A 21957-nucleotide genomic window follows, 5' to 3' on the forward strand; every position below is an offset into this window, starting at 1 on the left:
ACCTTCAGCTAGCCCTTGGTCCAGTCCCCTCTGCGTTGTTCCAAAGAAGTTGGACGTTTCCGGAGATTACAAATGATGGCGTATAGTAATAGACTATACAAAACTTAATGAGAAAACGTGGCGAAAACGAAAACGAGAAAACTTCCAAATATCGATGATATTTTAGACCAATTAGGTCACGCACAATATTTTACTACCCTCGATCATGCGAGCGGTTTCCATCAAATCCCTATGAACTCTATCCACTCTCCTAAAACAGCTTTTTCCACACCCAATTCGGGAACTACGAATTCACACGTGCGCCTTTTGGTCTAAAGCAGAGCCGGGCAACTTCTTCCCCGGCACCGCTGCGCGACCCCCACAACTAGTTTGCTGGATCTCCCACTCTTCAGCTCCACTCCTAGCGTGACTTCATCTCCAGAGCCGGAGAACTGAGTTCCGTGGGCTGCACGCTATTTCTTTCATAAGATTCCAGTCGAATGGTGGTAAACACTGGTAGACACTGAGAACAGGGAAAAGAAACAGTTTGCGGTCCACGGGTCACCAATTGCCCGGCTCTGGTCTAAAGCAGTTTCGTTCAGCAACCATCTGGCGGACAAGGGCGTCCGCCGATGCGAGTGCGCATAGCTGAGGGCAATGCAGCGGGCAATGTGACATCAGCGGGAAAAATATTATCATTCGTATGGGCAACTTAATCCTTGTCTCTTGCACACATTGCCATTATACACGTTCGGCCGACGATCATTCTATATCACTCAGTCTCAGGATAATTTTCTGCTGGTTGCCGTGACTGCTTTCGACCAATAGCGACAATACGTGTGACGAAGACATGCAACGTTGTCCTAGGAGGAGTGATTCTCTGCCCGCACGGGCGACAGCTGAACGCGACCAGAGCCGGGCAACTGGCGGCCCATGAGCCGCACACTATTCCTTTCCTCTGTTCTCCGTGCATATCAGCGTCTCCTACCATTCGACTGGTATCCTATGAAAGGTGTAGCGTGCGGCCCGTGGGACCCAGTTTCCCGGCTCTGGAGATAAAGTCAAGCTAGGAGTGGTGCTGAAGATTGGGAGAACCGGCAAACCAATGATGCGGGTCGCGCAGCTACGGCGAGGAGGAAGTTGCCCGGCTCTGATCTAGACGATGTTGTTTTATACGGATCCACTTTGGATGATCATAATAGGAAATTAGTTAATATTTTTCAAGATTGCGGAAGAATAATCTAAAATTACAGTCAGATAAGTGCGAATTCCTGAAAAAATCGTGTGACTACCTAGGACATATAATATCTGATAAAGGCATAGAACCTAATCCCAATAAAGTAGACTGTATTCCACGCACATTGAAACCAAAAAACCAAAAAGAAATTAAGATGTTTTTAGGCTTACAATTAGTAGGCTACTACCGGAAATTTGTTAAAGATTTTTCTACGATCGCGAAAACGACTCCTAAAAAAGGACATAAATTTTGTTTGGACAGACAAACAAGAAAAAGCCTTCCTTACTTTGATAGTAAAATTGACAGAAAACCTATCCTCCAATATTCCTATAGCTTATTTTTCCCGAACTCTCAATAATTTAGAACAGAACTATAGTCCCTTATTTTGCTATTTTGGTCTCAGGATTGAAATGAAAAAAATCAGTGCACAAACTACATCTCAGATAAATTTTATGTTTATGAAGTAACACCCATGACAAATGGAGTCAATAAACTTGAATCCCAAGATCAAACTATTTATATATTATTTCCCACACAAGTATATTTCGATAAAATAAACTTTAAAAACTTATTCGAATGTTTGATAAATGTTAAAAGACACGTTAAAGATGAAAAATTCATCGTGATTCCTCCAGAGAAAAAACCATAACATAAATTCAACACGTCTATCAAAGCTGTTAAAATTTACTTTTCCCACAAATAAAATCAGACTATATATGATGATTACAAAATAGAATCTCAGACACGTCAACGAATCACAGAAATATTAAAAAAATCTCATGACAGTAAACTTTCGGGACATTACGGAGTGAAGAGACAACGTTCTAAAGTTAAAGAATGTCGAAGCATACGCCCGGGCTTGCCCATCTTGTCAGATTAATAAAACGTATTTCAAGCCCACAAAACATCCTATAGAGATCACCACCACATCATAACAACTCTTCGACGGGTTAGCTCTGGATATAGTAGAACCGTTATCTCTAACCGAATCTCGTAATAAGTTCATTTTAGCGATGCAGGCCAATTTAATCAAGTTTATTATTAAACTTCACCTTCTGGGACCAAAAATTTGGCACTTTTTTATAGAATCCTGTAGATTTTGATGAGAAAATTTAAAAAATGCAAGTTTTAAAGCGCGGAGTTACCTACTCGTGCAAAAGTTATACGCGAGTAAATTTGAGCGATTTCAAGCGTTTTTGACAGGTAAGGGCGCCGCCATGTTATTATGTACTGAACGTCGCGCGTCGTCTACCGAACGGAGCCGTTAGATGGCAGCACAAGCACACGATGCTGTCGATAACGTAGATATGCAAGCGGGGCCCACACGAACCGAATCCTGACCAACCTCGCGGTTCCGCTCATTGGACGATGCCTGAGTATATACCAATATAGCAGCGCCCTTACCTGTCAAAAATGCTTAAAATCGCTCAACTTTAATCACGCATAACTTTGGAACGAGTGAATTCCGCGCTTCAAAACTTCAATTTTTTGAATTTTCTCGTCAAAATATACAGGATTGTATAAAAAGAAGGGTAAAAATTTTTGGTCTCAGAAAGTAAACTTTAGCCAAGTTTAATTTTGAGCTGAACTATTCACAAAAACTATTACGTGTTGGGGTATCCCTAAAACCAAATTATCGGATCAAGGTGCAGATTTCATGTGTCAATTAATGAAAGATTTAACAAAATTATTTAAAACAAAATCCCACCTAACTTTAAAGGAATATCTAAAACATTACGTAAACCATATCAAATCGATTGGGCGAATACTTGTCTTTTCAAATGAACAGTTCATGTGTGCAACGACAGACGTCGATCCCTGCCGAATGATTCCGAGAGTAGAAGAACGAAACATGTGTTACTTTCTTTTTGGCCGAAGGTGTGCGTTGTTTTCAACAAATGCAATCTTTTCATAGAAGGGAACTTTTTAAAAATTTGCAAAAAAATGAGGATATAGCCCCAAGTGTCCTCTTTACAGACCTGTTTTTTAAAAAGATGAACATTTTAAAATTAACGAAATTAAAATTATCTGAAGCGAATGCTGCATCGCGATACACAGCCTTGGACGGCCGGACACTGTGCTGGGTCGAGAAATTTCGTGACATTTTACAATAAATGTTGAACCGTAAGAGATATCAGCATGAAATTTGCAGTAAACTTCGTTAAAAAATTATGCCTGTCCACTGATAATTGTCGTCATAAATATATATTTTCAGTAATAATTTTTTAATTCATTGTTTCAATGGTTAACTTGTTATTTATTTAGTACTGTTCCAGATAATTTAAATCATCGATGTCTTTGATTCTAAATTTCTGCATGTTCTACAGAGTCTGTAATTCAGAACCGTAGACAGAAAAATTCCATAGCATGCAATGCCTATGTACGTATACCTGTACATAATACATAATCTAAAGAGTTCTTTATAAAATTGTCTTAATACCTTAATATCCAGCAGAGTACCGATGGTGAAACCCAATGACATTTCCTTTTATTATAAAGACTTTTACTCATTGCAAAAGGTGACGTAAATTGTTTAAGTAATAAAAATGTGTTTGTTTAAACAATATTTTAAGTAATCAAAATGTACTGGTTTAAACATTTGTTTCAATAATAAAAATTTATTTGTTTAAACAATTGTTTAAATAATAAAAATGTATTGGTTTAAACATTTGTTTCAATAATAAAAATTTATTTGTTTAAACAACCGTGTAAGTAATAAAAATGTATTGGTTTAAACATTTGTTTCAATAATAAAAATTTATTTGTTTAAACAATTGTTTAAATAATAAAAATTTATTTGTTTAAACAAACGTTTAAGTAATAAAAATGTATTTGTTTAAACAATTGTTTAAATAATAAAATTTTATTTGTTGAAACAATTGTTTAAATAGTAAAAATGTATTGGTTTAAACATTTGTTTCAATAATAAAAATTTATTTGTTTAAACAATCGTTTAAGTAATAAAAATATATCGGTTGAAAGATCTGATTAAATAATAAAAATTCATTTATTAAACAGTCATTTAAATAATAAACATTTACCTATGTAAACCTCTGTTTAAATAATACAAATCTATTTGCTTAAACAATCGTTTAAATAATGAACATGTATGTGTTTAAACATTCGTTTAAATAATACAAATTCATTGGTTTAAACAATCGTTTAATTAATAAATAGTGTTTGAATATTAATGGGAGTCACTATACCATAGGACGTACTTGCATATTACAACGTAAGTATTATGATTTGGCAACGTCGCTCGGTCTTTTATCCGAACTTCGAATACAATTTCGAATAAAAGATACATTTGATTTTCATTTATTCCTCATGCTCGTCTCGAATAAAAAATCGAATAAATCATCTTCCCTACATCGACCATCCGAATAAATCTCTGGGCCACGCAAAAATCGTACGTCGAAAATCTAAGATACATTCTGAGTTGCGAGTATCTGACGAAATTGACCGTCGAATACATGGGGGCGCTGCTAAAAACTATCGAATAAAAATCAAAGATACTTTCCAACTCATCAGCTGTATCTTCGGATACATTCTCTCAAATAAAAAATCTCGCCGCTAGAGGCGTCGGATACGCATAGCCGTTGCTCCGCAATTCGGATGACCCACGGACGACAAATGAAAATCGTGAAAAGTATCCGACGGATAGACTGCGGTGAATATGTATCCGAGAGAAACGAGTTCGAATAAAAAATAGATTTCATTTATTTGTATTCGAAATTTTAAAATAAATTTTTGCCCAACTCTGCATGAACATATGTATATCGTCGCCTGTGATTGCACATATATATGCATATATTTGTAGCCGCTTCGACTGCGGCGAACGTAGATAGAAAAGGACAGCATGCAAACACGGCCGCGTGGCCGAAGGCGCTAGAAAAAGGCAGCACAACCCGATGATATTATTATTCGATTTGTACCATGTTTGGGCTTATTTTGTTCAGGAAAACATTTTCAATCGGTAGGTAATGATATCATTATGGTAACGTTAATAAGAAATAATATTAGATATAGTTGGTAAACGCCAATACGCTACTGGTTACAATGTTGCCTCTGATACTGAATCACGACCATATGGAGCGTCGCGTCATGTGCCGCCTGGAGACAACAATGTAAGCGTTTCACCATCACTTATTAATAACAATAAAATGTGTGTTACAATTCATAATTCTGCCATGGGAACATTATTAATCGATTGCAAATAGTTTGCTGATGAAAACAAGTCTAAACACGTCACAAATCTGATAAGTTAGACGGTGCCAGTATTGAAACGTTTCCATCGAAGTTTATCAACGAATTTTATTTCACTAGCTGACCGTTCCATTTCGATAGAGTCCGCTGCCGTACCAGAGCATGTTCTACAGAGTCGGTAATTCAGAACCGTAGACAGAAAAATGCCATAGCATGCAATGCCTACATATGTACGTGTACCTGTACATAATACATAATCTAAAGAGTTCTTTATAAAATTGTCTTAAGGGCCAGTTTTCCTACGTGGCCTTGAGTCGCCACGCTCCAAACAGGAACTAGGAGAAGCTTCCTAGCGATCTTCACGCTACAAACGGCCGCTAGGAGAAGCTCAAATGACAGTGTGTGTGCCGTGTACGTGCCGTGTGCGTGTGCCATGGTATGCCCCACACAACGCTAGATCCGCAAGAACGAAAAAGATTGCAAGGGTTCGGGAGGCGGCAAATCATTGTTCGATAATGCAAAGATGGGGCTTTCCAGGGGTGAAAAGCGTTAGATAAAAGATAAATCTAGAGCGCTCGCGAACGAACAGGTCCTACTTTTGCGTTTTCTAGGCGTAATTTGCAATATTCGGCAGAATGTAGATATAAGGACACATTTTCTTAAATAACCGGGTTCTTATTGAGAATGTTGACGGCGAGCGCTCTAGCGGTGACATATACAATGTCAATGCAACGCCTATTATATTGTATAATTACGTATTAAACAAAGGATTTGCCGCCCCCGAAAAACCATCCCACAGCTATTATTTTGCTCAAATATAGTTCCGGCATTTTTCGCTACGAGCGCTGTATTCTCTTTCCGATCATTGTCGTCGTCAGCAGTCACTATGCTCGAATGAGAGTCGTGCGGCACACTCACACACCGCCAGGTCGACGTGTACGTGTACCGATGAGAATAGCAAGTGTCCGGGATGCCGCGAATCATTCCTCGATAATGCAAAGATGGGGCTTATCAGTAGTCAAAAGCGCTAGATAAAAGTTAAATCTAGAGCGCTCGCCATCAAACAGGTCCGACTCTTGCATTTTCGAGCAACATTTTGCATTACTCGGTCGCATGGTGCCTGCCGTAGCTTCGTTCGAACAGCCGTGCCTCGGCACACTCACACACCGCTAGGTCGGCGTGTACGTGTACCGATGAGAATAGCAAGGGTCCGGGATGCCGCGAATCATTTCTCGATAATGCAAAGATGGGGCTTATCAGTAGTCAAAACCGCTAGATAAAAGATAAATCTAGAGCGCTCGCCATCAAACAGGTTCGACTCTTGCATTTTCGAGCAACATTTTGCATTATTCGGTCGCATGGTGCCTACCGTAGCTTCGTTCGAACAGTCGTGCCTCGGCACACTCACACACCGCTAGGTCGGCGTGTACGTGTACCTACGAGAATAGCAAGGGTCCGGGATGCCGCGAATCATTGCTCGATAATGCAAAGATGGGGCTTATCAGTAGTCAAAAGCGCTAGATAAAAGATAAATCTAGAGCGCTCGCCATCAAACAGGTCCGACTCTTGCATTTTCGAGCAACATTTTGCATTATTCGGTCGCATGATGCCTGTCAGAGAGGCGATCTGAGCACGCGTGGCCGACAACGTAAACAACGGCGCTGCCGTAGCTTCGTTCGAACAGCAGTGCCTCGGCACACTCACACACCGCCAGGTCGACGTGTACGTGTACCGATGAGAATAGCAAGGGTCCGGGATGCCGCAAATCATTCCTCGATAATGCAAAGATGGGGCTTATCAGTAGTCAAAAGCGCTAGATAAAAGATAAATCTAGAGCGCTCGCCATCAAACAGGTTCGACTCTTGCATTTTCGAGCAACATTTTGCATTATTCGGTCGCATGGTGCCTGCCGTAGCTTCGTTCGAACAGCCGTGCCTCGGCACACTCACACACCGCCAGGTCGGCGTGTACGTGTACCTACGAGAATCACAAGGGTCCGGGATGCCGCGATTCATTGCTCGATAATGCAAAATGGCAGAGTTGGGCAAAATATTTATCTAAATAAAAATTTCGAATAACTAGTAAAAGATAAAAAAATTTTTATTCCTTATTCGAAAGTTCCAGTAAAGAAAGTATCTTTATTTGATGTGTATCGAATAATTTTATTCGACGAAAAAAGATAATTTTTTTTATTCGAAGCGGATTTATTCAAACTTCGAATAATTTTTTCATCTTTTATCTGTATTTTCTATTCGAAGGCTTCTAATAAATCTTCAAATTACTTTTACCGAGCGCGGAGCTTCAAAGACCCAGCGACGACAGACGACATACAATGTAAGCGGATGGAGAATCGCGCACATATGAAAGTTTAAACTTTTAGATTTTTCAATATATCCTCATGAAATTGTGACGAGCGAATGGAGGGGATGTTCCTGATGAAAATAAGGTCAAATTCGAGTGTAATCGAACAAGTTTCACTGATACGTAATGTTACAATAAAAATTACAATCTAATTAAAGACAGTCCAAATGATGTCGTGTTTGCACTCATTTTGATCGGAACAAGCTCTACAACTCATTCGTATAAACAATATTGTTCTGATTAAAAATGTAAAAGCATAAATTGCCAATAATGCTCGATTCTCCATCTGCTTACATTGTAGGCTGTTTGGCAGTGGCTGGGTCTTCGACGTTCGGCGCTCTCGGTCCTCCGGTCCGACCGGTTTATTCGTCGAGCTGGCAAAAGTTAGCCGAAGATTTATTCGAAGCCTTCGAATATATCTACAATTAAAAATATTAAACACAGTCCAATTTGTACCGCGTTTAGTGTCATTTTAATCAGAAGAATGCCACGAATTTGTTGGCGCAAGTCCCATAAAAAAATAATGAAAAATAAACAAGTTTTGCAATTGTATTGGTAGTTGTTTCACACCGATATCTCGCGACTCTACGAGCTCCGGACTTCAAAGACCAGCGACCGACCTACGGCCTACAATGTAAGCAGATGGAGAATCGAGCATTATTGGCAATTTATGTTTTTACATTTTTAATCAGAACAATATTGTTTATACGAATGAATTGTAGAGCTTATCCCGATGAAAATGAGTCCAAACACGACATCATTTGGACTGTCTTTAATGAGATTGTAATTTTTATCGTAACATTACGTATCAATGAAACTTGTTCGATTACACTCGAATTTGAACTTATTTTCATCAGGAAAATCCCCTCCATTCGCTCGTCACAATTTCATGAGGATATATTGAAAAATCTAAAAGTTTAAACTTTCATACTTGCGCGATTCTCCATCCGCTTACATTGTATGTCGTCTGTCGTCGCTGGGTCTTTGAAGCTCGGCGCTCGGTAAAAATAATTCGAAGATTTATTAGAAGCCTTCGAATAGAAAATAAAGATAAAAGATGAAAAAATTATTCGAAGTTTGAATAAATCCGCTTCGAATAAAAAAAATTATCTTTTTTCGTCGGATAAATTCTCGTCGAATAAAATTATTCGATACACATCAAATAAAGATACTTTCTTTACTTGAACCTTCGAATAAGGAATAAAAATTATCTTTTATCTTTTACTAGTTATTCGAAATTTTTATTTAGATAAATATTTTGCCCAACTCTGCCATTTTGCATTATCGAGGATTGATTCGCGGCATCCTGGACCCTAGCTATTCTCGTAGGTACACGTTACGCCGACCTACCGGTGTGTGTGTGTGCCGAGGCACAGCTGTTCGAACGAAGCTACGGCAGGCACCATGCGACCGAATAATGCAAAATATTGCTCGAAAATGCGAGAGTCGGACCTGTTTGATGGCGAGCGCTCTAGATTTATCTTTTATCTAGCGCTTTTGACTACTGATAAGCCCCATCTTTGCATTATCGAGGAATGATTCGCGGCATCCCGGACCCTTGCTATTCTCGTAGGTACACGTACGCGCCGACCTGGCGGTGTGTGAGTGTGCCGAGGCACAGCTGTTCGAACGAAGCTACGGCAGGCACCATGCGACCGAATAATGCAAAATATTGCTCGAAAATGCAAGAGTCGGACCTGTTTGATGGCAAGCGCTCTAGATTTATCTTTTATCTAGCGCTTTTGACTACTGATAAGCCCCATCTTTGCATTATCGAGGAATAATTCGCGGCATCCCGGACCCTTGCTATTCTCATCGGTACACGTACACGTCGATCTGGCGGTGTGTGAGTGTGCCGAGGCACGGCTGTTCGAACGAAGCTACGGCAGCGCCGTCGTTTACGATGTCGGCCACGCGTGCTCAGATCGCCTCTCTGACAGGCATCATGCGACCGAATAATGCAAAATGTTGCTCGAAAATGCAAGAGTCGGACCTGTTTGATGGCGAGCGCTCTAGATTTATCTTTTATCTAGCGCTTTTGACTACTGATAAGCCCCATCTTTGCATTATCGAGGAATGATTCGCGGCATCCCGGACCCTTGCTATTCTCATCGGTACACGTACACGTCGACCTGGCGGTGTGTGAGTGTGCCGAGGCACTGCTGTTCGAACGAAGCTACGGCAGGCACCATGCGACCGAATAATGCAAAATATTGCTCGAAAATGCAAGAGTCGGACCTGTTTGATGGCGAGCGCTCTAGATTTATCTTTTATCTAGCGCTTTTGACTACTGATAAGCCCCATCTTTGCATTATCGAGGAATGATTCGCGGCATCCCGGACCCTTGCTAGTCTCATCGGTACACGTACACGCCGACTTGGTGGTGTGTGAGTGTGCCGCGACACGGTTGTTCGAACGAAGCTACGGCAGCGCCGTCGTTTATGATGTCGACCACGCATGCTCAGATCGCCTCTATTGTCAGAGATCATGCGACCGAATCAGAGAGGATACTCGGAAAATGCCACTCGACACTGAATGTGGAAAGTGCACCCAGCTCCCCATACTGGACGAAAATGTTACTATTTAGCTTCTTCTAGTGGCCGTTATAGCGGTACTATCGACTGTTCAAGGCCACCTGGGAAAACTGGCCCTTAATAACTTAACATCCAGCAGAGTACCAATGGTGAAACCCAATGACATTTCCTTTTCTTATAAAGAGTTTTACTCACTGCAAAACGTGACGTAAATTGTTTAAGTAATAAAAATGTGTTTGTTTAAACAATATTTTAAGTAATAAAAATGTACTGGTTTAATCATTTGTTTCAATAATACAAATGTACTGGTTCAAACATTTGTTTTAATAATAAAAATTTATTTGTTTAAACAATCGTTTAAATAATAAAAATTTAATTGTGAAGACTAGCGTTTAACTAGTAAAAATGTACTGGTGTAAACATTTGTTTCAATAATAAAAATTTATTTGTTTAAACAATTGTTTAAATAATACAAATTTATTTGTGTAAGCTAGCGTTTAACTAGTAAAAATGTACTGGTGTAAACATTTGTTTCAATAATAAAAATTTATTTGTTTAAACAATTGTTTAAATAATACAAATTTATTTGTGTAAGCTAGCGTTTAACTAGTAAAAATGTACTGGTGTAAACATTTGTTTCAATAACAAAAATTTATTTGTTTAAACAATTGTTTAAATAATCAAAATTTATTTATGTAAACAAGCGTTAAAAGTTTAAACGATAAAAAGTGTTCGATTATTAATGGTAGTCACTGTACCGTGGTACGTATTTACGTATTATGGCTTGGCAACGTCGGATAAAAAAGTCGGCCATCCGACCATCGAATACAATTTCGAATAAAAGATACATTTCATTTTCATCTCTGCCAAATACTCGTCCCGAATAAATCCTCAAATAAATCGTCTGGCCACATCGAGCTTCGGATATCGAATAAAAGTTACGAATAAATTTCGCCGCGACATCTGCCTTCGAATACATTCTGAAATTAATTTTTATTCGACGCCTAAAATCGTTCGGATGGTCGGCGGACGCCGAGTATCTACAAATAAATCCGTCGAATAAATGGGGGCGTTGCAATCGACCATCCGAATAAATCCTGACGTAGCCAGAAAATCATCCGGAGGCACATCGAATACAAATCTCGAAACCAGACGCTCGTCGAATAAAGATACAAATAACTGCTCGCGATTCATCCGACTTCGAATAGAAACAAAAGAACAGAGAATTTGTATCCGAAGGCGCTTCAAATAAATTTTTCATCGGATACTGCCCAACTCTGGTCTTTTGCCATGTTTAGTTATAATACTTCACAGCATAAAACAATCAACTTTACACAGTACGAACTGTTATTTGGATTTAAAGTTTATTTACCATCATCCAATGAATTAAATTTGATTACACCTATGTTTATTGCCTTTGAAAAGGTAAAACCACCAGGCAAACCACTAAAGGCTATCCTTATCTAGTCACAAAATCTCTGTACGTTAACATCAAAGCAATCACCAAAAAATGGTTAGTGCAAGTTTTCATTGTGAACAGACAATGAAAATTGTAAAGGACCAATATATCAGGCCAAAATAAACAACCGCGCAAACGTCGTGAACTAATTAATGGCGTATCATAGGCTCTTAATTGGTTGTTTAGTACTCCAAACGCAGACGATGCACAATACTACACAGATGGTATTTATACCTTGCTGAGTGTCAACAGACAGAAGCAGCTCTCCTAAAAACTCAAATACAAGTGATTTCAAGTACGATAAAAAATGTCAATAACTCTAGTAGCTTCCTTAAAACTTAACGAAAACCAATTAAACAAAAAGATGGAGTTAATTAGCAAACTGTCAGCAGAAACAAACCATATTTTAGACAAACTAAAACTACAAGGTGCTGTTACTCAACAGATAATGACTTTATCATTGTTTATTACCAGACTGTCAAACGACTGTATTAATTCGATAAATCGGGGTAGGCACGGCATTCTATCACCTAGAATCCTTACACCAAAGAAGGACGGCACGAATTGCCCATTCAATTAACAATAGAAAAATTCACTTGTGTTACAAAATCCTGGAACTACAAGTTATATCAGTGCTGGGCACGTTTGCCTCAATTAAGGCAAAACCGTCCCCACCATAGCACCCACTGTCTCCTTTCAGTAAGCGCTGTTACCGCTGGAGCAGGTCAGTTTAACTCGCGATCCGCGAGCCACATTTGGACCGTTCTCCTACTTCTTCATTCCGCTAAGGGGAAGTGACGTTCCCTCACTATTTGACACGGTCGTATCATCAGAAACGCATGGCATTTGTTTCTATCACGGACCTATTCCTATCGTGTATTATAACTAGACTCCGGATTTTATGCATTTATGACAAAAGTGAGTAGGTGCAATTTAAAACAGTGGAAAGATTAGAAGACTTTGAAGAGTATCAATATATTATTTTCACTACGTTAAAATTATTAGTGAAAAACATCAATTTATGGTTAACTCCTGTGTCTTGCAATTAATGCACAAACTTTTTATTTTGCATAAAGATCCGGAGTCTAATTAGATTAAGAAGGAGTTTGGGGTGGTGTCTTAAGTAGTAGGAGAACGGACAGATTGATGCTGGGGAACGTGTGTAGCGATGGAGAAGATGTTAGACAGGCCTGCCGTGAGACAACGAAGACGCGATACACCAGCGAACGCGACAAAGGTGTGTGCTGCATAAAAGAGAGGTTGGTGAGGGAAGCTAGCGTTTGAGGGGCCACAACCGTGCCCAGCACTGAGTTATATCAACTGATGAAATAGTTATTTTCGCCATAAAAATTCCATTAACTAACAAGAACACCTTAAATCTATACAAATTGATCTCCCTTCCAATGAAACACAATTCCAGGAGTATCTTTTCCTACATCGAACCTATTCCACCTTTATCAAAGATCTGTCAAGTTGTACGGAATATTTCGAACAACATTTCATTTTCCAACAACAGTTTGCTTCCACAAACCACTAGCATACCAGAATACTACAGAACGAAAACTTTCAAAGCCGAGGAGGAGACCTGAGAATATATAAACAATAATCAATGGATATATGTACTCCAAAAGCATATCACGGTGACACTCATCTGCAAGAGTCACCTGAATCGCATGTCGTTTTACATTAAACTGGAATTCTGCAATTTGATCCATGCTGCAAGGGATATACGGACCTCTTTGTATTGGAGACGTCTAGCAGCATAAGTCGGAACATATCAAACTACGTTCCAAGACTTGACATCACTACCGATGATTGCTGCCTCCTCACACGGAGATTTAATAAGACACCCCCAATCCAATTAACGCCATTTAAATTAACTTTGAATATAGGCCTCTCGGAGTTAAGATATGCAAACAAGAAATTAAGCGAATTTGACCAAATAATAAACCAAGACCTTACTGTTCGGGAAGAAGAAGAAGAAGCAGCCGAAAGAGATGCCCAAATAGCAAGAAATCGCAGAAGAATTTCATCACACCGAAGTACCACAAATATGTGACAGACACATGCCGATGCCACTTCGAGTATCTATACCTGATATTCATATATTTCTACATTTTCTACTCGATTCAAACTATATTTAATGTTATTTATATTTTACACATCCATATAATTAACTCATACACTTATATTTATATTTATATTTTTAGATTAATTCGTACACTTATATCATCATATTTATATTTTCATATTTCATTGTTCTTTCTTTCCATACTCATAGATTAATTACTATTTCATATTCCGTTAGTTTTAGTATTCCCCACATGTATGTACGTAAATCGCATTGAAGACTCCTTCCTTCGTCGCCGTCTTCAATCTTAATGGAAAGAGGTGTCACGCTAAGTCACGTCAACTCCAACTCACCATGATTAGTTAGTAGAGGGTCCAAAACAAATTAATCCCTAAACCAAATCAACCCTTAACCCACGGTTAGACAATTGATGTTCCGAGAGTCGATGACGTAGAATCGGTTGCTCCTAGTATCGCGCTCCGGTCGCCCGCCTGGTCTGCCCCAACTGGCCAACTCGCACCAGCACCAGAGGGGAATACGAGCTCAAATCATCCCCACCATAGCGCCCACTGTCTCCTTACAGTAAGCGCCGTTACTGTGGATAACGAAGTCACGAGACACCAGCGAACGCGACGAAAGTGCGTGCTGCGTGAAAGAGAGGTTGATGGGGGAAGCAAGTGTTTGAGGGGCCCCAACCGTGCCCAGCACTGCCGTAAGGCAAGTAAGGCCGGAGTGTGATAGTGGGGATAGCCGATATCATCGACTCTCGGAGCACCAATTGCCCAGGCGTGCAATTCTACTCTTCAGCTCCTTCTACGTCACTCTTCCAGATATTTGGCCATTTCCCTCCACGTCAACCACTTTCTCTTTCACACCGTACCCGAATTTCCCTCTCTCTTGTAACAATGTGTATGTTATATATTCTGAAAATCTAGACTTTCATTTCGACCTGACTTTTCTGACCAGGCTATTTTGATAAGACCATCATTTGTATTAGACATTTTGTGTAAACCCACAGTTGAAGAAACCTCGAGATTTCACAACCCGGAATCCAACAGATGTTTGACATTCGCGTAGTCGTTTATAAAGGATTACAAGATCACACGTATTCTAAATATGCTAATCTTTTAATTGTTATTGGATTGTCAAAAAATTTAAAACTTTTTTAAGATTACGGATGGCGAATCGAACTAGGTATACGGAATAATACGATTCGCAAGACAGCAAAAAATTGTCCATCAGTGTGCCGCATGTGTCGTTTAATTATTTGTCAATCGTCCATTTGGTGATACTCCTAAAAATACATGAAATGTAGAACAATTAACTTAGAGTAAAGAAAACTGTGGGAAAATATACACTATTATTATTAGTATATTATACATGTTATTATAATTTCCAGTTTATATTTATGCAATTATTTAACAAGAATTATTGTATATTCATTGCACAATTATATTTTAATAATAATCTTATAATAATATCTTATAATAATTATTTTATAATAATTATTTTCTTATAATAATCTTGTAATAATTATTTTCTTATAATAATCTTGTAATAATTATTTTAAAAATAATTTTCCTTTTGTGTGTAAAACAATTAATAACTATTTTCTTATTTTCTTATTTTCATATTTTTATTCAAGTTTAGTTATTATTTGTCGTATTATAGATTTTGTTATTTTTAAATAGATTTTCATAATTTTAATAATAAAATTTAATGTACGCAGTTCTATAGTACAAATGTGTTATGATCTTTATCAATGGAATTCACAAGCATGAAATTTAATAAAATAAAATGCACTCGGTTCTAAATTGTTTGCCCTTTCCGTGAATAAATATTGTAGGTCGTTGAGGACGAGAACCTGGCGCGACAGAAACGTCGTATCGTTTGTATCTAGCTTGGTGCTCCCTCAAATTACCATGATTACAACGAACTAACGATGGTAGAAGAAGTACGACAATAAAAAGCAAGTCGTGTCAACTTCATACGTTCTCGTTCTCTTTCCGACATAATAACGAGATAATGAGGCTTACCGTATTAAACAATACACGATAAGACAGAGAGATGATAAGAGTATCGATAACAGAATGTCCCTCTGTCAGAAAGCGCAGCTGTACATTTGACTCGACCTAGAATTAAAATTTCTATCCAAAAATTAAAACCCGAAAAGTTGGCTACTAAAAAGAAACTTTTGGATAACAATACAAGATTGGACAATACATATTATTTGTAAATCGTTATGTTATATGCATGGTTGTAAGGAGCCATTTATGTCAAACTGGTGAATGTTCTACGTTGAAATAGATATAATAAACTTAAGTTTTTATTATTAGATTTTTTAGATTGATGTGAACAATGTCACAAAAAAAAAAACAGGAAATTATAGTTTTCTTATTTTTTAATTCAATGACGCATGTGTGGTTATTGTGATTGTTGGTATGTTGCGCATCTCTATGCAAAATAAAAATTGTCTTGATCAAGTCCGAGAAACAGGAATTAGATAAAAATATCTTTCTTCTTTTATTAGTTTTAGTAAGATGAATATAATAAAAATGTTCGTTAATTCTTCTAAAGCTTCCAATGCCTTCCTAACCATTTCAACATTCTGTATTCATTTTTACACTTTCATAGATTTTTATGATGTACTCGAAAACATTTGCTTAATGGATATCGTTTTCGAATTAATAATAATTCATTATAATTTACTTAGTGTTAGTTACGTTCAAACGCAAATATTTATAAGTATGGAATTATTACTTTTATATTGTTGTGTAATCCTTAAGTGAACTAGTCACTCAAATTTATGCTAATAATAATTATTTAATATATAACTATTAATAATATGAGAATTTAGATGAAATTTTATTATTGCATTATGTAAAGAAAGTAATCTCTGTGTGCATGCATGAGAGGGATGCCGAAGCAACCCGAAAGTTACCGAACCAAGCCGATGTGATTCGTACGCTTGTTGTAATAACGTGGTCGTACGTAGTATCCCCAGGCTTAAAGAAGAGAACTGTTATACCTTATATATCGTAAAAAGTATCACTGTTAAACTATTGATAATTACTTATAGAATATACATTGTTAACATTGACTATAAGAAAAGTGTAGTTTCCTCTCCAGTTCCGTGCGGTAAAGTCTTTTCCTCGCAACACATTACGTCATGTTTCATTTCGATAGAGATTAATACTGAATATGAATAATGGTGTGGTGACAGATCGAACAACTCCATTATTTCATACAGTATGAAAACACAACTTTTTGAAAGTCATGTAAACGATGAAGTTCGGCAGCTTTTTGTTTCATGAGACACCAGGCTCCTCCAATAAGTAATAAATGTGAAACTGTATCGAGGAAGATTGATATTGTTTTGAAATAAATTGTGAAATGTTTAATTAATTTCAGGCTCATAGCAATTACGAATATCATCGTTTCTCTCATATGAAGAATCATAAATGTTGAATGAACTAAATTTTCTAAGACTTACTTGTGTAATATTAAACGCGATGTTTCGCAAAATCATTATACAATTGCGAGCATGATTATTGTTCATACGAAACTAAATTAGGATTGCGTTAGAATATTTATAGATTTTTAATTTTTAAGTGAATAAAATTTCACAATGTTTTTTGGGTGTACGAGCAACTGATTTAAAAAATGACGTAAATAATCTGTCCGTACAGTGATTTCTGTTGTGGTAATTACAAATTCTAAATTTCTTCTTTTTTCGGGAATTAGATAGGAAAATTGTTCCAATAGTCAGCTATCTTAAACGTTCTCACCATTAATATATTATTTTAAACATTTTTTATATGAGGACATGACGCTATGTGTGTATTGCAAGTAAGGAATAAGCAGACCGTTGTACCCATTCAAATGTCTAAGAGTTTGTTAGTAAATGTCATATTTTTACACAATTTATTTTTAGAAAGAGTAATCTACTGAGTAGATGCGCAGGAAGACACATTTACCCTATTCTAAAATTTCGCGGCAACTAAATATTCCAGTATGATACTCATAAGTTTTCATAAGTTTTTTGCGATTTGAATTTAACAGATTGTACGCCGGTCCTGTGTTAATACGCGATTCCACTGTTACTGTACACCACCGGACAAAATTGTGAGCCCACACTCGTTCAAAAAATAACTGCAAAAGATATAAATTCTCAAATATTTATTACGTAATCTATTTTTGTTGCTCACGGTCTTAGATTCTAATAAAATTATTCTTACAATGTAAAAAATAAATATTGAATTTATAAAACTAAGTCGGACCCATTAAATTTGACAAGACTGAATTGTGAGCACGTTTACAAATCTTTTATAAATTTTGTCTGAAATTTATAATTTAACATTGTGTTGGGTAGCCTTTGTTTTATAAAACTTCTTTTAATCTATTTTGCATAGAAAATATTAATTTTTGTGTAATGTCGGGCTCTCTTCTACTTCATTCTTTTTGCAATACACCTTTCAATTGCTTCTTACCAATTATGTCATATTTTCTTTTTCGTTTATCTAATTCATCCCATGCATGTCCTATGGGGTTAAGGTCCAGGGACTACGGAGGAGTAAAGTACGTATGTGGCAAGTTCCTTATAATCCATAAACGGACTATTTCGGCCATATATTTTGGGTTTCGGTCATATTGAAAATCAAATTGCCTATTTAAATTTAATTTTTCAGTAGATTTCTTTACAAACTGTTCAAGTAATCTATTTTATTCATTGCGTTCTCAATAAATTCGAATTCTCCTACATCTTGTGCTGCCGTAACTCCACCGTCCCCATGTTTTATAAATGTCCTACAAATTTTTCGTTTCCATCTCAGTGTTTTTTTCTCTCCACACTCTAATTTTTTCATTTGACTTGTATATATTAAATTTGTTTTCATCCGAAAATGAATATATTTTCAAAACTCAATATTTCTCTGTGTAACTCTTATTACGGTTTTAGAGTGCATTTCTTTATTTAATTAATTCTGAAGTTGAGCTGCAATAACTGTTGATGTAATCTTTTGTATTCTTCTAATAATTCATAGTATTTTTCTTTCTTCCCAATTAGTTAATTTATTACGTCGTCATATACTTGTTTTGTAAGCTTTCTTGATTTTGAAATCGTTCTATTACACACTGGGCAGTAACTTCGTCCAATAATGTCTCGAATTTCTCTGCGTGATTTATTTTGTTTATGCAAGCGTAATGTTAATTTCCTTTCGATAGTATGAATTTTTTTCCTTTTTTCTTTCATTATTACATTATTACGCGTACCTCGGTTCATCTTCGGCTGTTTTCGTCACTTGCGTCGGTAGGTGCGGATGCGAATGAGAGTGCACGCTTATGCGAACCGGTAACTTTAAACACATTTGTCATAGGTGAAAAATTGTCGCGGCGTTAAGATGTGGGCATTGTTGAATGAAAAATGGAAATTATGCAAGTTTTAAGCATATTTTCAGAAAGACCTGGTATATAGAAATTTAAATTAAATTGCAAAAAAACAAAACAAAAGAAGTGCCTTCAAGAGAAAGAAATGCTCTTTCTATTCCTTTTTTGCACAAGGTTCTACGATGATTGTTTCGCTTTCTACAGACAGTTAAAGTTAAAAAGTCTATTTTTGCTTCAATGTTGCATAACTCGAACAAAAAAAATCGCACTATGTTCGACAACCGGGTTTCTTGCACAGGAAAGCAGGCGCTTTCAAACGATGGTACCGCGATTTATCAAAAAAATGTATCTCTCCCCATGTCACGTCTGGAAGTTGAACAGAATTTTTTGTAACTGTCAAAGTCTCCAATTACGCTATAACTGTGTTAAAAAGCAACGTAGCTGAAAATTTGAAAAAGCATCTGAAAGTAGAGACTTTAAGCTTCCAAATGATTTTTTAACGATACCGATACAACCATTTTTGCCGAAGTTATGATCACTTGAAATTGATCCAATTTCTCGGTTTCGTAGAGGTAATTCTTTAATTTTTTTTTTTTTTTGAAGAATGTATTTCAATAGCAAACAACTTTTTTCGAATTTTGGACATATGCCACCTGTCAACTAGGGGGCTCATATGTAGCTTAGGTATTATGTAGTTTCTAAATTCTTAAGGGACATTGTCTAAGAAATATAGACCATGCGAGGTGCATATTTCCAATAAAAAATAAGAGAAACGTGCGGCAATCATTTGCGTTGCCTTACACAATCGAGTGATTCGTCATTTTAAAAAATCTGGTTGTTATCTCGCACAAAAATATTATGCATAGATCAGTATGGTCAACAATAAACCGGTAACACAAAGAGACACCTACATACTGTGTGTAAATGCGACATTAATATTAAACGGTTCGATCACAGGGAGACCTTCGTTTCATTTCGAACTTACCAACATTGCTCGCAAACAACGAAATCTGTTGTTGACCTTTAGTTTGATGGTGTCAATGGTGCCATTCGTCGGCCTTATATTTAGGTAGGTGTCATGTAAAAACACTCGAAATGCGACAAGGACGCTCTGTGTCAGATCCGCGTAGTTTACTTGCGTTACACATGCGAAACCTCGCTTACCCGCGTTCACGTTTACACACACGTTTTCATATGTATACAATTTATGTGCAACTTAAGCAGAACGAAGTCCTTGATAGACTGATTTGAGCCGCAATGAAGTTCTTTCCTGTAACAGACGCCATTGCCGATTGACTTAGGCGTGCGCGTTTCAATATTTCCTGATTTTTCGACCTGAAATCTCCTAATCAACATACTCAGCGAGAAAATTGATCGTCCTCGACACGCCGGGAATGATAATGCAAACGTTACTTCCAGTATTTATTGGTTCATTAAGTGTCTGCGTAGCATGAGCTACTCAAAATAAACATAAAAATATGTTACAAACAATGTGAAAAAAATGAAAACTGATCAAAATGTGGTATAAAAATAGTAAGTTAAACTACAAAATATTCTACAATTAAATTTGTTTACTTAATACAATTTTTACTAAGATTCTCTTTATAATACTTTTAATCCTACATAATTAACTTGTCTTTTGTGTTGTTTTGCAAAATGTTACACTTTGACACGTAAGTTAGTGAATAGCATTTTTTTAAAAGTCGCTTAACAATCATGTTGGTTGTATATCATTTATTGTAACATTGTCCACAAATATCGTAAAAAAGATTTGATTTTCATATACGAGACTGAAGATGACTTTGAAACTGCAAAACGCAAGAAAGGAAAAAGAATAGATATCTTCCACTATCTCTGCACTATATTTTTCTTTGTACACCATGTAATGTTTGTCTAAACTAATTTTCTGTAACGTTCTTAGGAAATATCAGAGTTAACAAAGTGCCTTATACAGTTATAGATTAATTAGAAATTAGGAAAGACGTTAGTATTTTATGTTCAAGTTTCTATTTTACTTTACCGTATTTTTCATGGCCACGAGAGTCGTATAAAATTAGGTAGTCTCCAAATTATGTGGCAGCTCTATAAATCACACAAGCTCATTGAATTATGTACCATTATATTAATAACAAATAATATAAATAAAATTAGTATTACAAATAATAATATATGTAATTAGTACATATGCGTACACTATAATTTATATTTGTTCCATGTAGAATGATTAGGTACTCTTTATCAAAGTTGGGTATTTACATTTGAAATAAGATGTATTGAAAATATAATAGTGATTGAAATATTTTTATTTAAGTAAGACAATATGTTAAGATTTATTTTATTCCTTCATTTTTTTTTAATTTAAGTGAAGTAATATTTTCTTTGTAGAATGAATTAGAAATAATTCATATTTTAGTCTCTTGAATCCACTGTACGACACATCAACATAATTATCAATTTCGATTGATTTTGTTCATATACGAAAATAATACACAACATTTAATTATTCAAATAAAAATTTGAATAATTATTTCAAATAACTATTATGCCGAAAAATACATAATTGAAATATATTCTATATGTATATGTACTTGTAAAATCATATAGTATTTTTAGTAATAAGAAATTGAATAATTAATTCATATTAAACATTTTAACACAATTGAGGAAATAATTGCTAAAAATATTTATATTTTCTATTTCAAATACTGTGATACCCAGCACTGTT

General features: G+C 36.5%; 2 long non-coding RNA genes across 2 annotated transcripts in view; one reads left to right on the plus strand and one right to left on the minus strand.

Moving 5' to 3' along the window:
* Positions 1 to 21957, minus strand: part of LOC143353605 (uncharacterized) — a 166081-nt gene that overhangs the window by 55906 nt on the left and 88218 nt on the right. The gene's annotated exons all lie outside the window — the stretch shown is intronic.
* LOC143353265 (uncharacterized) lies at positions 11601 to 14898 on the plus strand. The gene is made up of 2 exons (XR_013082099.1): positions 11601 to 14110; positions 14168 to 14898. It is a non-coding gene; the product is annotated as an uncharacterized LOC143353265 (long non-coding RNA).

Source organism: Halictus rubicundus, chromosome 1, assembly GCF_050948215.1.
Source record: "Halictus rubicundus isolate RS-2024b chromosome 1, iyHalRubi1_principal, whole genome shotgun sequence".
Lineage (NCBI taxonomy): Eukaryota > Metazoa > Arthropoda > Insecta > Hymenoptera > Halictidae > Halictus > Halictus rubicundus.